This window comes from Nanorana parkeri, unplaced genomic scaffold (genome assembly GCF_000935625.1).
Source record: "Nanorana parkeri isolate BGI_ZX_2015 unplaced genomic scaffold, ASM93562v1 scaffold1338, whole genome shotgun sequence".
Classification (NCBI taxonomy): Eukaryota; Metazoa; Chordata; class Amphibia; order Anura; family Dicroglossidae; genus Nanorana; species Nanorana parkeri.
In genome coordinates this window covers 279,861-302,089 of record NW_017307606.1, presented here as the reverse complement: position 1 = coordinate 302,089, position 22,229 = coordinate 279,861, and the positions used below count along the sequence as shown (strand labels likewise).

General features: G+C 44.0%; 1 protein-coding gene across 2 annotated transcripts in view; it reads left to right on the top strand.

The window, feature by feature from the left end:
- The window catches only part of FAM13C (family with sequence similarity 13 member C), a 128,676-nt gene that overhangs the window by 32,568 nt on the left and 73,879 nt on the right, over positions 1 to 22,229 (top strand). The window lies entirely within an intron of this gene.

Below are 22,229 nucleotides of genomic sequence, written 5' to 3'. Positions count from 1 at the left end.
AAATATTTTTTTTTTTAACCTTACTGCTCTGGGAAAATATCAGAGGTCTAAACAGACCCCTGATATTTCCCTTTTAAAATATATATATATATAATTTATTTTATACTATACTGCGTGTTTCTGTTGATTCATAACTTGTGGATATGGTAGGTTTACCATGTCCACAATAATGAATGTGCAGGAAGTGATGTAGATCACTTCCTGTTCATTTTATAATTGGGGACACAGTAAACATACTATGTCCTCAAGTATTTACAAGCATCAGATGATCGCTGACTGCTTGTAGCCACTCCTTATCCTGATTCACTGTCACAGGAGGCAGTGCAGGAGGAAAGCTCGGTCTCCTTTGACAGCTGACTCCTCCCCTGCATCGCTGGCTTGGCCACCTGTGACAGCTCACAGCTGTCTCCGCCCCCACACTGCTCTCCACCCTGATATGTCACATGAGGCTGAGCAGGGCAGTGCAGGAGGAGAGCATTTTCTGATCTGTCCTTTTTCTCTTATTTGTATTTATTGGTATGTTTCTTTTAAAAAGGCTCGTTTTGGTTTTGGCCTTGCTTGTGCAGATGCTAGCTGAGTGGTCCACACTCCTAAGTAGTTACTTGAATGCTGTGAATGTAAACCAAAATCTTACTAGATGTGTTGATCAGATGGTGGACTTGCTGTATGTGAAGCAAGTCTGGGTTCTAGCCCTCTGATTTTGTGGGTAAGTCTGTTGTCCAGATGCATTGGTCACTTTGGTTGAAGTGCTGGTCAGCCGATGCAGCATTTAAAGAAGAAATCCGGGAACTCAAAAAACTTTCCCTTGCAGAGGGGCCTCGCCCATACTGCAAGGGTTAAGTGCTCATTTTTCTTTAGGATTAGAATAAAGCAGATATACTCCCCTGATCCTCGATCCTGCCGAGCTGCTAACCGGACCCTGCAGCCTGTTCTTCCCTGAGCTCTAGCAATCTAAGGACAGCTGACATCATCACGTCTAATGCAGGTCCTTTGTGTATCTCAGATTGAAATCTTTGGGGAACAGACTTGGAGAACATTTTGATGGATCTGTAAGCTCTGGATAAGCATGGGAGGACATGGTATGCTGGTCAGCTTAGCTCACTCCCCTATGAAAAAATTGACTTAGCACATGATACCCTAATTTAGCTAGTGTGGAAACTGGGGTTTGCATCTCCACTTCTTGGTTGTAGTGAGCATTTCCTCTTCTCCTTTTCCCATTTTTCCAGTTGCCAAATGTCTGATTTGGCCACCTTTGTTCTAGGTCCTGTGGTGGATTTTACCTGTCACATTTTGTGTCAGTGGGTTGTTTTTTTTTTTTGTCTTTGCCTGGAGTTTTAAACCTGGTCTTTTCAGACCTTCTGTTACTTACTTTGTACTGTTGTGGGCATTCCTTGCTATGACTTACTTTGTACTGTTGCGGGCTTTCCTTGCTATTTCCTATCTACAAGAGTGCCTCATAGTTGCAATGTTCTCCTTCTGGGAAAGTGGTGTTCTTGTCTTTCTACGGTCTAGCTCCTACCATCCTTGGGGGATTTTTCACTTCTTGGATGTAGAGGGCACTGTGATCACCATAGATAGATTGAGAAAGTAAGGTTCATTTTTCATTTGGGTGGATTCACCTCTATATCTTTATATGTGCTAGTTGTAGGAGTGGTTTCTCCTTCCTGCTTGGGTTCACTAAGCCTGGACAGTGGGTGTGTCTGGGGCTTGGCTATCAGACCACTAGTCTTGGGTTGGGCAACTATAATTGGGCTTTGCTTGGACTTCTACCGTGTTCTCTAGGTGGATATGCCTGTTTGCCAGCTCATATTCAAGTCACATGCTTTCAGGTGGCTTGGGCCCTCCTATTTTTGTTGTTTTTGTTGAGCCCTGTTTCGGTTGCTTGTGAACTGCTCATGAGTAGGCAATGCTGTGTCACTTAGTGGATAATAAAGAAAATTTAATTTTTGCAGTTGCCATAAAATGCCTTTTTTTGGAGTTCATTGAGTGACGCAGAGCCTTTTATTGCTCTGTATTACCATGTTGGTTTTCCAAAGTGCTTGTTACAAATGAGCAGGTTATATCCCCTAGGGCCTGTGCTCAGTTGTTTTCTCCTGCAGGTGACTCAGGGTTCATAAAACACTGCGTCACTCTATGGATTTTACGGTGAACAAAATCCCATTCTTGTCATCACTCTATCACTATTTAGATGCCCGCACTGGTGCAAAAAAAACAAAACACAGAAAAAATATGTCCACTGTAAACAAGCTCAGAGAACTGCCTCCGATGTTACTCCTCTGGAATGCTATGCATAACACAAGGTGTACTTTTGCACCGAATAACTGCATATTCTGTTTTATACCTGTTATCTTAAGATTTCGATCTGTATTGGTGTATTTTCTATGAATTTCTGTGTGTGTTTACTTGTAAATATGTGTTATTGTGTTTGGTTTGTTTTTTTTGAACAAGTAAGTCCAATCCACATTCTTGTATTTCTACCGTGATGCATTTTATGTAACAAAAAGCAATATTGCTTGAAAATCATATAAAGGCCTTTCTTCAGCTATTAGTTACTAATTACTGGTAGCTATTAGTTGCATGTTGGCACTGGATACAAGAGATACTCCAGTCACCTTGTTGGTAGGAAACATCTGGCATTTACTAATTGACAAACAGCAGAACCTTTTGATTTTGGTGACGCAGTGAGTGTTTAACCAAAGTGAACTGGGTTCTGGGAGTCTTTTTAGGTAAACTGCCCAGTGGATTTCCATCTACATTATTCATCTATCCAAGATGAAGCAGGTGCTTCAAGTCTACAAGTGTCTCTAAGTGACAGGGCACAGTATTTATTTATGTTTTTTATAGTTCATTTACAGTAAAACAAAGTTGTACTCTTTTCTGAATTTTCTGTGTCTGAAGCATTAATATCTCTTAGTTTTTGGGTCTCATTAAAATTAAGATTTTTATAACCTTATATGGTGCTTATTAAAGCCAAACTCAGTGGACTGGAGCTTGAACCCCTGTCAGGTTTTTATGGTCAGTGTCTTCCAGGTGATACCTGTCTTCCACTCATCTCTCACAGTAAGTGAAAGGAAGTCTGTTCTGAGACCAGAAAAAATTATAAAAACGCACACCATAAAGTATAATATGCTTTTATTAAAATGTGCTAAAGAAGCAGTGTTAAAATACATCGCTTCTCGGCCTTTTGGCTAAGATCAAGTGTAGTATCTGTTCTTATCAGTTGTTGGAGGGGAGAGGATGTTGCCACCCGATGGGAGAACATTCTAGTACCCTCTGACGTAATGGTGGGTGTCGGAGGACGGTTCGGTCCACTGCTAGTTGCGTCAGGCCCTGATGTACGGGTAGACCCTAGACAGTGGGAGGACCCCCGACGGCACTACCTCCTGATGTGAGCGGAGAACCACGGGGTCTGGCCCGAGGGTTTCGGGGGCGGCAGAAGCCCGTGGTGTTGTGCCCCCTGGGGGTGGCGTCCCAGGGGTGCGCAGAAAGTCACTTGGGTATGGGACCCCACATGACTCACTGTGCACTTGGTCACACACCATATTGCAATTTTCTGCACTTCGCCTCCAAGACAGGCCTTATGGCTAGTCTGGGGCAATATTTTTGCACTCCGGCCCCTAAGGCCTGCCAGAGTGGTGCACTGGCACTTTAGATTATTTAAGCACTTCATGCACGATTGGCACTTTTTTCTTTTCCTATTTTGACCCACAGATGCGAAAGGTGCAGGTTTCTTCGGGGCCTATTCCTGACGCTGGGAGGAGATTCTGTGCCTTGAACGGGGTTCTCTGTCTCCTCCCACCCAGGAGGTGGGTTTCTCTTCTGGAGATCTCACTTACGGGCTTCGAAAAAAAAAAAAAAAATCTGTTCTTATCAGTTGTCGGGAATCGAAAGTCTGCTGTCGCCTAGGAAGGGTGGATGGACGGACCAGTAGATTCCTGGCGTAATTGGTAGGGAGCCGGATGAGGTTCCAGGCCCCGGAGTTTTCGACCCTAGTTAATGGGTGGGCTCCAGGGGAGGGATCTCTGAAGGTGAACTATCTCCTGACGGGGATGGATACGAAACTTGGTCGAGGCTAGAGGGTTCGGGGGCGGCAGAAGCCCGTGGTGTGGTGCCCCCTGGGGGTGGCGTCCCAGGGGTGCTCAGGAAGTCACTTGGGTGTGGGACCCCACATTGACTCACTGATCACTTGGTCACACACCACCTTGCACTTTCTGCACATCGCCTCTTGGACAGGCCTTATTGCTGGTCCGGGGCAATTTTTTTGCACTCGGCCCCTAAGGCCTGTCAGCGTGGTGCACTGGCACTTTATTATTTATTGCACTTAATGCACGATTGTCTTTTTTTAAAAGCATTGACCCACAGATGCTGAAGGTGCAGGTTTCTTCGGGGCCTATTCCTGATGCTGGGAGGAGATTCTGTGCCTCCTACGGGGTTCTCTGTCTCCTCCCACCCAGGAGGGGGGTTTCTCTTCGGGAGATCCCCCGTGCCTAGTACTGTGTGGGACCGGTTTCAGCAGGTCCCCGACGGAAATGGTCCACCGGCCTTTGGGTTGGTGGGCCAACAGTCTCAACCCCTGTCAGGAGCCTTGCGCCCCGGGGGTCGGGAAAGTAGGTCCCTTCTTTTGAAGGACCTTGCACCCTTGTGCACGTTTTTGTGTGCTGTGATTTCACGGTTGCATTTTTTTTGTTCACAGGGGGAAGTTTGTTTTGATGCACGTCCACGGGCTTCGGAAAAAAAAAAAAAAAAAGCAGTGTTCAAATACAAGGGAGAGAATATAAATAAGGAGTTTGCAGATTTCTATTAAACTTTTTAAAACAAATGCATGTAGTGACAGAAATAAGTGTGCTCACGTGACACTAAACTCAGGAGTTAAATCTTAAAAATGCATTCAAGTACCTTGACTTTTAACAAAAATGTATCTTATTTGTGTATCACTCGGCTGTAGATCCTCAAATCATCTATGAATTGGTGCTGACACTGACCTTCCTTCTCGAGGGTGGCTACTTTTATTCTCCATGGTCTCTGTGTGTTGTTATCTAGACACCGCTCCAAGTTCACTCCAGTGATGAACTACAATCTCCATACAAATTAGTAAAGTAAACATGAGATTGTAATCCATCACGGGAGTGAGCTTGGAGCAGTGACTACTTTACAACACACACAGGGACCTTGGGGAACAAAAAAAGCCACGCTCCAGAAGGAAAGACAGTGTCGGCACAAATTCAGAGATGATTTGAGGATCTACAGTTGAGTGATACACAAATAAGATACATTTTTAGTAATAGTTAAGGTACTTAAATGCATGTTTAAGATTTACCTCTTGAGTTTAGTGTCACTTTAATTTGTTTGTGCTTCCCTTTGGTGCTGGCTCCTCAGCTGTCTTTGGTACACTTTTAAGTAAGAGTGCGAAACATGAAAAGAGTAGTCACCCATAACTGATATGTCAGTTTTTGCTGCATGCTGGCGAGACGAGTCCTTTATTTATTGAAGATTTTAGCAGCAAGGTCTCTTCCCCAGTTTAAGGAAATTTGTTCCCAGCCATTACAAGGTCAAGAAACGGTATTTCGGTCTGAGCACAAAAGACATTCCAGTGAAAAACAGCTAAATTGATAACGGACATGTTAGAGTAATATGTGGCAGCAGTTTTAATGCAGTTCTACTAGCTTCTTTAAATATGATAGAGGGGAGTGGTCCCACTTTTGCACAGCTTACAGCAGAGGTTGGCCTAATCAATATTCGGAATGCTTAGAAGCAGACTAATAGATAATAATTTTGCTGTTCCTATACACTGCATGCAATATCTAGAATCCAGTATGTGATTGATGAACCCTGGGTTTTGAAGGAAGCCTAGTCCCTTTGGGATATTATTGGATTATTCCGGCATTTATTTTTCAGTTAATTCACTCTCACATTAAAGGAGAACTATGGGGTTAGGGCTTTTCCCCATAGTTCTCTGAAGGGTAACGGGAGGACACAAACTAGCGTCCTCACGTCACCCTAAGCTCAGTATACCGCGAGCTAGAGCTCGCGGTATACTGAGAGGCCACAGTATACTGCGAGCTACTGCTCGCGGTAAACTGAGATGCCGCACCTGAAGTGGATCCCGACAATTATGTCTGGATCCGCCCATCTGCGTGAGTGACAGCTGGCTCTGCCTATCTAGAGGCAGAGCCAGCTGTACCCGCCGGATCCGACAGTCGGCGCTGGCGGATCGGGGAGGGGGGGAATCCAGCCCCTCCCCTGTCACGGCAGAGGGCTGTGACAGGATTGAGAGGTGAGCGAACACCGGTATGTGTTCGCTCACCTCCCGATCTACTGAGCCGACCTGTGACAGTCTCATTGTAACAGATCGGCTAGAACTATGAGGGGAGTGAAGAGCACTCACCTCATAGTTCTCCTTTAAGAGAACTATTGGGTAAGTGTTTTTCCCCATAGTTCTTAAGGCCTGGTTCACACCTGGGCACTGTAAAACGCTCAACATGTGAAAACCAATAATTGCCTAGGGGCATGGTTCCAACCTGGGCGTTTAACAGGGCGTAGGAACGCGCTGAGAAACGCCCTATGCCCTATGCTGCAGCTCGCGGTATACTGAGAGGCCGCAGCTGAAACGGATCCCGACAATTATGTCTGGATCCGCCCAGCTGCGTGAGTGACAGCTGGCTCTGCCTATCTAGAGGCAGAGCCAGCTGTACCTGCCCCCGTCCGTTCCGCCAGTCAGCGCTGGAGGATCGGACAGGGGAGGAGAGAATCCAGTCCCTCGCCTGTCACAGCTCTCTGCAGTGACAGGATCGAGAAGTGAGCGAACGCCGGTATGTGTCCGCTCACTTCCCGATCTACTGAGCCGACCTGTGACAGTTTCATTGTCACAGGTCGGCTCAGATTATGAGGCTGAGTGAAAAGCACTCGCCTCATAATTCTCCTTTTTAATACGGACAATTTATTCTGTGTTGGCTTAAACTGAAGACCTCTAAAGAACATACTAAATGGTATACAAAATTATTTCCACTCCACTTAAGGACCTGCCTTTCTAAAATGAATTGCACTTTTATATCATGGCACTGAAGCAGAAAATAAGGATTAATGAATAGCCTCTTAACTGTTTTTATTTTACAAGGTTCATCAGTCAGTGCTGCCCCCTATTCCGGTCTTTATTTGTGTAAATTAACATGAAAATCAATCTAGCAATGCATACATGTGAGTCTGAAAAATGTGTTTCTGAAGAGAGAATGCAGCTATATAAAAACATCTTGATTTGATTAAAGCTGAACCCTAGGCAGATATAAAAGACACCAACGTAGCTCGCTATTCTTAAATACTAGGGATGCACCCATATTAGTATCGGTATCAGTGCCGATACCGAGTATTTGGGCGAGTACGAGTACTCGCCCAAATGCTCCGATGTCTAGCTCGATACTTCCTGTATCAGGAAGCCGGGCAGCGAGTCATCACAAGTTTCCTTGGCCGACCATTGCATCTACGGTCCTCAACGTTGACCATTTCTTTTGCTTCTTCAAAAGAACTTAAACAGCACATCTTGAAACTCCAGTCTGCTTTGAAGTTTTCACTTGTGAGAGACCTTGCTGATGCAGTATAACTACTTTGTGTCTTGTTGCTGTGCTCAGTCTTGACATTGTGTATGACTTGTGACATGAAACTGTCTTCCACAATCTCACCTTAGTAGCAGAGTTTGGCTGTCCCTCACCCAGTTTTAAGCCTCCTACAAAGCCGTTTCTGTTTCAGTTAATGACTGTGTTTCAACATACATATGAAATTGATGATCATTAGCACCTACTTGGTATAATTGGTTAATCATACACTTGACTATAATCCTACTGAATCCCTGACTTTGTGCAAGTGTAATAGATGCTTGTTTGGAACCAAAGGGTGTAGTCTAGGGATGCACTGATACTAATATCGGTGCTGATACCGAGTATTTGGGTGAGTACTCGTACTCTCCCAAATGGTCCCAATACTTATCCTGGTACCGGAACTTCCAGTATCAGGAAGCCCGGCGGCAAGTCATTACACACCGCCCGGCTTCTTGATTGGCTGGATAGCGGACTCCATACTCCTTTGTCACCAGGGAGCATGGAGCTGGCTTCTCAGCCATTCAAGATGCTGGGGGGTGTATAATGACTCGCCCTCTGGCCAACCAGGAAGCCAGGGGGCATGTAATGTAATGGTGATGAGGGCGCATGGAGCCAGCTTCCTGGCTAATTAGGAAGCCGGGCTGTGAGTCATGCTGCCCAGCTTCCTTAATGGGACTTTCGGTATTCGGTATCGGTGAGCGCTGAAAAAAAAAATAGGTTCTCCGTACTCGATACCGAAAACATAGTATCGGTGCATCCCTTGGGTAGTCGTATCAAATATTGATTTGATTTTAGATTTGTCTTCTGTTCACTCACTTTGCATTTTGTAAATTGATTAAAAAATTTAACAATAAAAATATATATTTTCTGAAAGCATTCTTACATTACAGCATTTTTTCACACCTGCCTAAAACTTTTGCACAGCACTGTATTTGTGTATTAAGCTGCTTGCCTGGAGAACAGCTTTAAATAGGATCCTCTCTATTGTACTTCAATCCCTTTTTTCTTTTTTTCCGTTTTAATTGGCTCATCAAACAAGAGCCATTCTGCATTCAGCAGCTGCACATTTCAGGTGGTTATAAATAGAATGTGGAAGTGCAATCACAGCTGCAACCTATTTCACGTTCTAAAATGCAAACAACTTCCGGTGTGACTCGGAAAAAAAAAATTCAAGTATCTCATGATTAGGCTGAAAATAATTATGGATAAAAAAATCCACAATTCTGCCTGATTATGGCATTGAGAAAGCACAGTTCCTGCTGTTCATCCACAAGTACATTATTCTTTCTGTGCTTATCTTCATGTTGAAGGAGTGCTTTGTCATAGACATTTGTTACTTGTATCCTGTAAAACAGAGAAGTGCTTTGTGTTCCTTTTGCCTGCCTTCATTTTCTAGGTTTGATTTTTAAAGTATTCCGCTACAGCATTATCTGGCAAATCATATGACTTATTTTCCATTGGGAGACACAGGAATTCAGATACTGCCAGGTTATACTGCAGCCTACAGAAGGATTTAGACAATGACAATGTAAAAAAAAATATTTTTTTCAGTTCTAATGAGAAAAGTGTAACATATGTTTGCTAAATGTTTTATTTCTTTGATTTTATTTCTTGGGTTCCCAGCTTCTTGATTTCAATCAAGATTTCTTACTACATGGCAGCTATTTGAATCTGCCTTTCCAAAGCCTGATTTTGGAGTGCTGTACCCAGACCCTATTGGCCTGGACATGCAGGGCCAGCCTGGGATGTGACTTTCGGGCACTAGGTTTTGCTTGTTGCACTTTCCAGGGGTCAAGTACTCTTAGAAGATTGCTCTCTCCAGGTCCAAAGTTGCAGCATTAGCTCAGCACTAGCCTCTAAAGACTCACTTTTTTGAGTAGGCCATTTGGGTTGAGCTATTGCTAGGTGCTTTTCAAATTTCCCACTGACCACTTACAGTGACTTGGTGACTTCCAGCCATCTGATCCTTCTCAGGTGGATGTTTAGGGGCCTCTACTGCAGTCACTCAAGACTTTGTGAGCAAGTTAATCCAATTCCTCATGAATACTGACCGTGCTTTCCCCCTGCAGAGGCAATCTCTGATCTGCCCGAAGCCTTAAATTAAGCAGAGACTTAGACTCAGAACCACCACAGTCTATCTCTGATGAGGCTTCGCAGTCTCCTGCTGTCACCTCAGAATTACAAGAAGGTTTGCTGTTGCAGGTCTAGCTCCTGAGCAGTCTTGCATGTTTGCTCCTATTGCCCAGGTAGTTCCTGGTATGAGGGATTTTTTTTTAGTTGGAGAGTCAATATCTTGGGGCTGCTCCTGGTCTCGCAGATCAGATGGTGCCTTCTACATCATGGGACCCAGTTTGGGTAGGTCTCTTGAGCCAGACTTCTCTGGACATCAACTACATACTATTGTCTCTTCTCCGAGAAGAAATTGGAGTTCTCCTTGTCTCACGATAGTTAGTCTGGCTACTTTCCTGAATGATCCCGTCAGTCTCAGTCTCAACTGCATTGTTTCCAGGGGAATGCCCATGAAACCATTTCCTCTCTATTGGTAACCTCTGTTCATAAATAACATCTGAATCTTACAGTTGTCCTTGAACAAAGTTCAGTAAAGGAAGTCAACTTATAGTAGGCCCTCTGTGTCAGATTGACCATGAATGTTGAAAAAGTGTGATGCAGGTCTGTGGTTATCACAGCAAAATCAGCTCAAGGTATGTCTGTATATATTGGTTATTAATTATTTATTTGCATGGGGGAAAGAGCAGAAATAAGGGGAAGCCTGGGGGATCAAGGAAGGAGAGGGGCATTCAAAGCGAAGCAAAATAGAAGAGCAGTGGGAGGAGGAGGTAGGGATATTGGGGAATTTCAGGGAGAGTAAACAAAATGCCTGACCAGGGTCTATGAGGCTGTCCAGGAGACAGCTTTCATTGGTGTGTCATAGTGGGAAAATAAGTTAGGCCTGTTAAGTGTATGAAGTGGGCAAAGCTAGATAGGGTTAGTGCTCAACTTGGTCCCCCTCCACAGCCAAAATCCTTTTAAAGACAGATGAGAATGTAAAGTCTGTCAAAGGAAATCAAATGTGGACAATCTTTTTCCTCTTTATTATACAAGGAGACTGTCAGATCTTCCATCATAATAATGTGGAGCACAAAAGGCCTGCCTGGGTGGGGAGCACTGGCTGTTTCCATAAGGCATTGATACATGCCTTAGCTGTGTAAAGTAAATGTTTTGTGAGGAACCCCTTGTAATTTTATTAAGATGGAGCAAGTAGCAGTCTGAATTTTCCTCTAGGTCAGCAGACGTGAGACAGAGCGTTAGATTTCTTAACGTCATCCCAGAAGGGACCGAGTAGATGGAAGCATCAGAAAATATGTAGAAGTGAGCCCAGATTAAAATGGCAGCACAACAGAGTGTGGATACTTGGGGCAAAATGTATGAATCAGGGTCAGGACCCTATACCCTCGTGACAGTACTTTGGATCCCTGCTCTTGGAATTGGTTAGCTACAGTATAGTGCCTTGTGTGTAAGGTGAAAAGTTATTTCAAATTAAAGTGACATTAAACCCTCAGATTTTTTTACATAAAACAATACTGTAATGTGTGCCTTACTGTAATCCATGGTTGTTTCCCTTCTCTTTGCTGGTCTTCCTTTTAAATCTGTATCTGTTCTCATGCTGGGCAGAACTTCTGTTTTGCAGCAGACTGCCTTGTCTCTGAAATGGATATATGGTGTCTGTGTGTAGGTTTGCAACCTGAGCCAGCACTACAGGAAGAGGCACTCAGCTGCAAAGGGAAGTTCTCCCACAGCATGAGAAGACATGAGGCTTTAAAAGGAAGAGCAGCAAAGAGAAGGGAAACAACCATGGATTACAGTAAGGCACACATTACAGTATTGTTTTATGTTAAGAAATCTGAGGGTTTAATGTCACTTTAAGCAGAGGAAGTGTTGCTTCTTCCCTTAAAGATGAACTCCGGGCATATGAATTCTTAACCCTTGCAGTGAGGCCACCCCCACACTGTAAGGGTTAAGTGCTTGTTTTGTCTAGGGAGCTAAAATAACAGACAGATATACTCAGACATGGCTGGCTGCTTCACCGGTCCCTGCAGCCTCTTTCTGCCTTTGCTCCGGTGATCTAAGAACCTGTGAATCATCACGTCCAATACAGTGTATTGGGCGTGAGGATGCCAAGGGACATTTCATCGCCAAAGTGGAGGAAGAGAGGCTGCAGGGACCGGACTAGCAGCCAGCTGGGTCTAAGGTTCGAGTGAGTATATCTTTGTTATAGTAGCTCCCTAGACAAGTGCGGGGGTTGCCCCACTGCAAGGGTTAAGATTTATATGACCGGAGTTCTTTAATTGTATCTGAAACTGTATGTGGCATTATTGTTAGAAAAGGCAACACTGCCTTTATTCTAGAAGCTTGTGACATTTTTACTTTGTATTGGTGCCACTGATGTTTCTGATTCCTCCAGTTACAAGTTTGTACATTACAGGGGCACAAAGTTCTATGGTGAACTGTGCTTACTGCTTACTTACACTTTATGTATGCCTGATGGCACAGGATTCATTCAGAACGTAGCATGGTGCATGCGCAAACATCGAAAAGCAGCTCAATGCTGCTCACATTTTTGCTAGGTACACAAAGATTCAGGTCACAAATACAATACACCTAATGCATGCTTGTCATACAGACTGTCATATTATTGCAAACGTTGGTCTATGACACATTTACTATGTGGAAGGGCCTCTTGGAGGAACTATATGGTCCTGTACTGTAAACAACAATGCAGCTTGGTACTGTTGCTGCCATCTAGTGGTTTAGTGGCCTTGTGACCGCTCCTTTTCATGCCTAAAGCAATCCTTACTAAGCACTCCCTGCTGGAAGCCACACATAAAAACCTATAGGCCCCCTCAGGCTATTCTTAAGCTCCTGTAGATTTTATATCTTTCATCTCCTCTGGTCAGATATTATTTGGGGAGTGTAGACTTTCCTGGTTAATATAAAACTGCTGCTGTAGATGCTTGTGTGTGGTTGTTCCCCTGCAGCTACACATGTACTGAGGCAAATGTCAACAGTGCTCACCCGATCACTCTGAGCGGCCAGTAGGTTTTCTTGCAGCTTTCTCTGTAGTGACCATGTGTTCTTTAGTGGGTACCGTACTGGCTGGAGCCCTGTTACAGGCCTCCTCATTGCCTTTGGTATTGTAGTATATAGGGCAGTGGGGATTAGTTTGGATCCTAACCCTTTTGCTTATTTTGTTTAGTCTTCACTTCTAACTTTGGCAAAGAGAGTTGGGGTCACTCTGCATAAGCAAGCACACCGTAGGTCTCATTTGTGTGAAGTGTGCTCCTTATGGTCTAGTTTAGTTGTATGCTGAGGATCACCTCTGACTCATGGGTCAATTCCATCCACTTTCCCCTGTTCTCTGCTAAATCCAACTGACATGCTGGACTTCCCTAGTTGAGATCAGGATCCCTCTGCAGATCTGTTTGTTAGATGTGGACTCTATGCCCTCTATCACACTTGTTTTGTTTTATTTCGGTCTGTGTCTATTACACCCACATCTGAGAATTTATTTATCCTTATTGTGGTGGTCCGATTTAGCATTTACGTTGACCGCTCCTGCATGTGATTGTACGTTGTTGAACTATGGAATATGACAGATGGCTGTAATTTTCCATTTCAGCTGTGCCTTTTTAACAGCTTTCCTATCGCATGGTTCTCCTGTCAGTACTGATGCGTGGGCATCCTGCATATTGTGCTGGACTGCAGACTTCTATCTGAATTGTTTGTTCTGCATGGTTTTTGGTGGACAACGTCTTCTAGATAGTTTTTATCTAGGGCATTGCTGATGGCAAGAGCCCCCATCTTCCTCAATGGAAGGAGTCTAAGGATTAGACTGCTAAGTCTTGCCCTTATCTTACTGTTAAGTGATCATTTATTTTATCTACTGCTTTGTTGAGACCCTCCAAGCCAGGTTCTCAGTCTGCCAAATCTGCAGACAAGCTTTTTTTTGGTATGCAGGTAAGCTCCCACTTTCTAGAGTGGATAGATACTTCGACAACTTACATCTCTGATACTTGAGTGCAGGAGGTGCTATCTCAGGGTTACAATCTAGGGTTTTGTTCCCTGCCCCTTCCTCCTTTTCCCACCTCCAATCTTCCAGTGTCATCCCACAGGTTGACACATGGTGTCATTGTCTCAGTTTTTGTAGTTTATTGTTCCCATACACAACGGGGGCATTCACCCTATTTTGGACCTCAAGTTCTGAATGTCTTAGTTTTATATCCACAAATTCTGCATGGAATTCACCCTATCTGTCATTGCCTTCACCAGAGAGACCTTCTGACTTCTTCGGACATCAAGGATGCCATCCTGCATGTCACCATTTTTCCAGCACATCTGTGTTTCCTATATTTGCTGTGGGGCTCCTGGACCACCAGTTCATGGTCCTGACTTTTGGCCTTTTGTCTGTATCTCGAGTGTTGACCAAGGTTTTAGCCTTACTACTAGCCCTGCTGCTGGCTTGTGGAGCCCACATTTTGGGGTACTTACATTACCTCCTGTTGAGGGACGATCGGCACAGGCTTCTGTTGGACAATATGCTCTTGACCGCTCAGAAGTTGCAATGGTTTGGGTGGATGCTGAACCTTCAGAAATCTGCTGGAAAGGACTCATCCCGTCATACCTGCACTCAGTTTATCCATTGCTATATATATGCTCCAAGGTGGAATCCTATTTTTTGTGCTCACCATAAACTGTTTTTCATTGAGGTTCACAGGTGCCACCACTCTGTATTTTATTATGCTCTTGGTATTCTTCCTACAAACTGCGGCATACAGTAGAGGAGGGGTTAACCCTGGCCAGCCACTTGTTTTCTGCCAGTATCCAAATCCTGCTGTAGGTAGCAGAATAACCCAACAGTATCTGAATTCAACTGTAATACCTGACAGGATCATTAAGTCCGCAGTGGACTGTAAGAAATTGATTTTACAGCAAGTACAAAAATCCTATTTCTGAAAAATAAAATTCATAAATGAAAAAATAATAAAACAAAAACTTTGACCTACCTGTTAAAGAGATTAAACATTTTTACTATTCTCTTTAGGGTGGCTGTTAGAGGTCAGCATATCTAACTGATGGTGATGGGTTGTTAGAGGTCAGCATATCCATACATGGCCAGTCTCATCATGGTCTTCCTACTTGCCTGGTTAAAGCCATCCTTCTTTTTTTTTTTTTTTTTTACAAATAGGCTGCGTACACTCTGTTGAGCTTGTTGCTGACCAAGGTTCTCAATTATTGCCCATTCAGACTTTGGCTTGCTGGTGCATTGGGTAAGTGAGCTAAGAAATATTGTGAGCTCCTTGAGGACAGGGACTGATGTGAATGTGCACTATGTAAAGCACTGCGTAAAATTGTCAGCGCTATATAAATACCAATAATAAATTAAGAAATACAAATGGCAACAAAAAATGTGACCGCTGTTTCGACCCTCCCCTACTTTATACAAAATTTTTAAAAAAAGGTATAAACTCTGATTCTGTCTGCAAGAAAGTAGCATTATCATCAAAGTCTTAAGTGCTGCCATGACTAAAGAACCATTCTAAACTCTACTAAGAAATCCAAAAACCAAAACAGTTGTTCTGTTCAGCCTGGGTCTCTGCAGAGATAATGTTATCTTGTTCTCTGCACTTTTGAAACTCCCATAGCAAAGAAAGGATTCTATTCTTTTTAATATTATGGAGGCATATCAGAGCTGAAAGCAAGTAAGAAATTTGGCAGTGCAGGTATTGTAATTATTTTGCTTTTGTTCCATGGAAAAAGTGATTGACTTTTGCTTTGATTGATTGCTCATTTTCTTTTCTTTAGTTTTCATGAATCAGCCCCAAAGTGTTGTACAAAAGCTCTTAATGGTTTTACATTTGCAGGCTTTGTCTAAGGCTCAATCAACTTGTAAGAGGTGGTGTTTGTGACGGTAATGAGGTCCTGGCACCCCACAACTAGTCGGTAAACCCAGTTGTCCCCTAAGTTTGTTGAAATTCTTCACTGCTAGACATGATTTAAAACAGCCTATTGAGTAAATATAATTTTTTATCAGAGAGTCTTCAAAGGTTTTTCAATTTCACAGTAATAGCCACTAACAAAGTTAGCAATAACAGTCATTAGCAGAATACCAGAGATCTGTTTAGCTAAGCCTGTTTTATGGCTCTTTTATGGTTAACCTCTTAATGTAGTATCATAACGAACTGAGTATCTGAAGCACTAAAAAGTTATCAATTGACCCTCTAGTAAGTGGCTTCCACCTAGATGCCTGGACACAGATGATCTGCAAATAACCCTGTTAACAAAACTGGTTTTCCCAAAATTCATAACTTTGGACCTGGAGGTGCTACATTTACAACAAATATAGATGGAGATGTATCATGAAACCTTTGTTGCATACACAGCATGCACCCCTGTGTTATGAGGAACAGACGGCCAGAGGCAAACACTACCCTACACCACAGGTATATCAGTTTTGGCATGTATAGAAAGCTAATTTCAAAATGTACAATAATCAATAAAGTGGATGAGCAGAGTTGCGGCGCCAGACAGCGGAGAAGCTACTGAGCACTGGGGAGATGGGGGAAGAGCAGCTCGGCAACAGGCAGCCTGGGGGACCCGCTGAGCACTAGGGCAGGGTTGCGGCAGGGCAGGCTGAATCAACTAATCAGAATTCTTCTCGGTACACTTGCACACAGTTTTTGAAGGTACTCGGCAAGTAGGTTGTTCCAAAACTCTCGGAGAACTAACTTTAGATCTTCTGTAGATGTAGGCTGCCTCAAATCCTTCTGTCTCTTCGTGTAATCCCATACAGACTCAATGATATTGAGATCAAGGCTCTGTGTGGGCCAATCGATCACTTCCAGGACTCCTTGTTCTGCTTTACGCTGAAGATAGTTCTCTCGGTGTCCTGCTGAAAATGAATTTGGGGCCAATCACACACTCACTGATGGTATGGCATGATGGATAAGTATCTGCTTTTATTTCTCAGCATTGAGGATACTATTGATCCTGACCAAATCTCCAACTCCATTTGCAGAAATACAGCCCCAGACTTGCAAGGAACCTCCACCATCCTTCACTGTTGCCTGCAGACACTTATTATTCCGCTCTCCATCCCTTCGGCGAACAAACCTCCTCCTGATATAGCAAAATATTTCAAATTTTGAAATATCAGTCCAGAGCACCTGCTGCCATTTTCCTACACCCCGGTTCCTATGTTTCCATGCATAGTTGAGTCGCTTAGCCTTGTTTCCACTTCGGAGGTATGGCTTTTTGTCTGCAATTCTTCCATGAAGACAACTTCTGACCAGACTTCTCCGGACAGTAGATGGGTGTACCTGGGTCCATTGGCGTCGCTAGAGGGGGTAAGGGGGGGGGGCAATTGCCCCCCCAAGGTTAGTTCTTGCCCCACGCTAACAGTGGCCGATCCGAGTGTGCACCCGCTGCTTGTTCGGTGAGGCCAAAATGGGAGTTGTAGTCCTCTATAGCTGAAGCTATTCTGCATTACCGTATAAAGTATTGTTGGGAGTTTTAATCCTCTCTAGCTAAAGCCATTCTGCATTGCTGTATAAAATATTGCTGGGAGTTGTAGTCCTCTATAGCCGGTGTCTTTATGCATTGCCGTATAAAGTATTGCTGAGAGTTGTAGTCCTCTGTAGCCGAAGCCATTCTGAATTGCCGTATAAAGTTTCAAGTGCAATTACTGTGCACTTTATTTCTATTATTACACTGTAATATATAATGAACTTATTATACTAGTCAACATATTGCAGAATCAGTGGGAGCCCTGAGCTTGTTTTTCTGCTCTCAGGTGGCCATTGCAGGCTCTCAGGTGGCCAGTGCGGGCTTTCAGGTGGCCAGTATGGGCATTGAAAAAAAATCTTGCACCAGGGCCCTTTGTTCCTTAGGAACGCCACTGGCTGCCGGTGTTCTGATCTTCAACAACGATCTCCAATTCCGTCACATCTGGCCGGTTCCCAGCAGCGCCGGTCCAGCGGCGGAGGAGACCAGACCCCAGCAGCAGGTAAGAGGAGCTGGGACGGAGGTACAGGGAAAGGGACCCTGACCAGCCCACCTAAGACCCTGCAGAGCCCACCATAGGGAGTCTCAGATGGGCTGTGCAGGATCTATGGTCACTCTCAGGTGGACTGTGTAGCATCTCAGGTATGTGTGGGGTCTCAGGTGGGCTCTGCGGAGTCTCAGGTAAGCACTGGGCTCAGGTGAGACACTTAAGTCTAGAGTCCAGTCGTTCCTAAGTCCAGAGGCCAGTGTGTTGCAAAGTCCTGAGTCCAATTCATATACAGTTCTGCATTGCTGTATAACGTATTGCTGGGATTTGTAGTACAGCCGATGCCATCCTGCATTAGAGTGTAAGCTCCTCTGTACAGAGATTGATGTGGCTGGCTCGGTGTTCTCTGTACATCTGTGCAGTATATGTCAGAGCTATATTAATGTATAATAATAATAGTGGTGTGAGACTGTTGGGGGACGTTAGTATGTAAGCTCCTCTGGTGCAGAGACTGCCGGGGGGGTTGGGGGGTCAGTTTTGTTCCTTAGGTCCGCCACTGTTTTTGCTGTTGGTAATAAGTGCAGTACAGCACTTAGTAGGTTCCCGGCCCATTTTCCCTATAACTTGGTACCTTTCTGTACATGCAGGAAGGGGAGTTTTCAGGAGGCGGAGCTTGGTCTGTTGCGGCCTTTATAAAAGAGCGATCAGGGAGTGGAGCAGAGTCGCCTGAGTGGTAAGATAAGTGTTTTAGCAGCCTGATGATTGGGGCCCGCACACAGCCTGCATAGAGCCCGCAGCCCACCTGAGAGCCCATCTAGCCCTCCTGACAGCCTGTACAGGCTTAGATATGCTAGTGGACAGATGAGGGGTTAGTATGTTAGTACATGTTAGTACAATAGCAAGGTATCCTTGCATACCGCATTACTCTAATATTTCTAATCTTATTTATATATACTTATTTAGTTTTTTTCAGTTGTATGATTTAGTGGTGAAATTTATTAGTGCCCCCCCAGATTTGGCTGTGGTATCTTATGTGCCCCCCCCCCCTATATATTGTTCCTAGAGTTGCCACTGCCTGGGTCCCACTGGTTTCCGCCAGTTCGGTGATTATGGCACTGCTGGACATCTCCTGATGTCAAAGGGAAGTAAGCATGATGTGTCTTTCATCTGCTGCATTGTTTCCTTGGCCGACCACTGCTTCTTCAAAAAAGCTTGAACAGCACATCTTGAAACCCCAATCTGCTTTGAAATCTTTGCCTAGGAGAGACCTTGCTGCTGCAATATAACTACCATGTCTTGTTGGTGTGCTCAGTCTTGCCATGGTCTATGACCTGTGACAAGAAACTGCCTTCCACAACCTCACCTTAGTAGCAGAGTTTGGCTGTTCCTCACCCAGCTTTAAGCCTCCTATACAGCCGTTTCTGTTTTAGTCAATTACTGTGTTTTAACCTACATATGAAATAATGATCATTAGCATGTGCTCGGTATAGATGGTTAATCATACACCTGACTCTAAACGTGCCCATACACTTTACCATTATCTGCAGATTTTCTTTGGTCAGATGGAAAAAGTGCAACAGATTGGCCCAGGTGGAGATGACTCCATCCACACAGTTAAGTGTAGATGGAGGAATCTGTTGCACCTTTTTCCATCTGACCACAGAAAATCTGCAGACAATTGTAAGGAGTATGGCCGACTTAAAGGAGAACTATGAGGTGAGTGCTTTTCACTCACCTCATACTTCATGCCGGCCGGTGACAATGAGACTGTCACAGGTCGGCTCAGTAGATCGGGAGGTGAGCGAACACATGCCGGTGTTCGCTCACTTCTCGATCCTGTCACGGCTCTCTGCCGTGACAGGGGAGTGGATGGATTCCACCCTCCCTGCTCCGATCCATCAGCGCTGACTGGCGGAACGGACGGGGGAGGGGGCGGGTACAGCTGGCTCTGCCTCTAGATAGGCAGAGCCAGCTGTCACGCAGCTGGGCGGATCTCGACATCGATGTCGAGATCCGCTCCGGCTGTGGCATCTCAGTATACCGCGAACTGTAGCTCGCGGTATACTGAGCTTAGGGTGACAGGAGGACGCTAGTTTGTGTCCTCCCGTTACCCTAAGGAGAACTATGGGGAAAAGCCTTGACCCCATAGTTCTCCTTTTAAGTGTAAGACTTGATGCTGGTTTGAAGCCAAAGGGTAGTCGCATGAAATATTGATTTTGATTTAGATTTTTCTTCTCTTCACTCACTTTGCATTTTGTAAATTTGATATTTAAAAATACAAAATATTTCTGAAAGCATTCTTACTTTGCAGCATTTTTTCACACCTGCCTAAAACTCTTGCACAGTACTGTGTATATATATATTATATCTCATTGGTTCACCCGACATCATCCTCTCACAGAAATTCTGAGCTAGTTTTATGTGCTACATGGGAATAAGCTAAAGACACACGCTTCATTGGTTCTCTATCTTTCATTAAACATGTTAAACTGCTGTGTGCATGCTTTGTACAGCTGATAGACAAATATACTCATTCGGGTCACTTGACTGCAGCTGTAAACATTTTTCTTATCTCATATTCTGTTTTGATTTATTTCTTGTGTGGTTTTCAGAAATGCACATCATTTGTAAGTTTGGTTTGCATATGAAAATAAGGTAAAAGGCAATTTCTGTCATAACAATACTTCTATGTTGGTGCAGTGGCTGTGATGAGCAACGTATGGACGCCATGTGGTTGAAAATTATATTGTCATCATCATTGGTATGCACTTCCTTGGTGGGAGTGTTTCATGAAGCAAAGTACATGTTATTTCTTGATTTCTCGTGAGGTATTCCAGGCAAGGTACTTAGGGCCGTGATTGCTGAATAGATTGTTTCACTTTCTAGAATAAGAAAGTAGCTCAGATGCCTGGTGATTGTTCCTCTCTCAGGCTTTGTGACTAAAGGTGCCCATACACCTTACAATTATCTGCAGATTTTCTGTGGTCAGATGGAAAAAGTGCAACAGATTGGCCCAGGTGGAGATTACTCCATCCACACAGTTTAGCGTAGATAGAGGAATCTGTTGCCCCTTTTCCATCTGACCACAAAAAATCTGCAGATAATTGTAAGGTGTATGGCCAGCTTTAGCGTACCTGTGGGTTGGTTTTGGAATGCTAAGCTGGCTCGTCCCTTATGCCTGACTTGTTCTCCCTCGTACCTCGACACATTTGTCATCATCTTTGCATAATAGAGTAGCATTGGGGTGCTTTAAAAGGAATTTGCAATCTGGGTTTTTTTGGGTACTGAGCAACTGTGCACCTTCATGCAGTATGTGCTTTTCTATTGGCCAGCAAGGTGATGGGTTGTGTCCTAGGACAATAGGAAATTACAAGTGACAAGAAGGGAGCCATCCAGTCATTCTGACTCTTGCTTCAATTCTTTTGGTTACTGATCTGAAACAAGTCTGTCGATCTGTACTTTTGCCGCTTCGGTGACCCTGTGGATCAGGCTAATGAGTTGCTCTTGAGTACTTGATCTTTCATGGAATCAGACAGCGGGGTATATGCTTGTTGTATGTACAGTGACCGATCCATCACCACTGCTGCTTTCACCCTTATCAGTATTATTCTCATTAGTAACATATTAATAGACGTCTCAACAATGGGAAGGAGGGGAAAAAAAACTAGATGATAATGAACCACAGTCGCTCAAGGTAAGCATTTTTGACGCATTCTCATCACATCATCACATTTTTCTTTCTGCTATGATTCACTGCTTCTCCATGCTTGACGGAGGGTGATTGTCACAAAATGTAGCAATAATATGGATAGCATATGTGACACATGATATTAACTCAATGGTGCGTTGGGGTGCATCTTATTCTTAATGGCATTCCAATGCACCTTGCTAACAGACATGCACTGCAGCACACCACAGCACACAGTAATGCGCTACCATGTGTTATGTTGCTCTGCGTTATACAAAAATTAGCACATGTAAATGTCTTGGTGCCTTAATACATTTAAAATAAAACTGAAGCCAAATTTGTTTTTGTTTTGGATAGAGTAAGGGAGGGTTATAACCCCTATCAGCTTTTTTTGCCCTCTGTATCCCATTGGGGAGATTTCCCTTCACATCCTGTCTGATAGCCACAGCATGAAGTGAGAGAAATTCCCTCCAAAGAGGTGGAAACCCCTGGTGGTCAGCAGAACTAGTGTCTCCACTGGAAGATTTCCCATCCATTCTTGTTCTGAGGACAACCCAAAATTTGGGATATTCTTTCAGTGATGAGTCACAAGGACAAATAGAAAGGTTGACTCTCTCTGACAGGGACACAGACAGCAATAAAAACTTGGCATGTGTTTTATCCAAAACAAAAAAAATAAATTTGGTTTTCAGTTGCACGTCTATGCGCAGAAGAATATGCATCAACATGCATGTGTTACTACAGCACAACAGTGTGAGCCTAGCCTTACTGAACAGTTCTATGAGTGGCAACCAAGCCATTGGTTGTGGCAACAAACATTATCGGAAGTGACATGGGCAGTACTGATTTAATTATTGCAGAGCTGCTGTAAATTAGATCTTAATGGCACTCCGGGACTCTTCAAGCA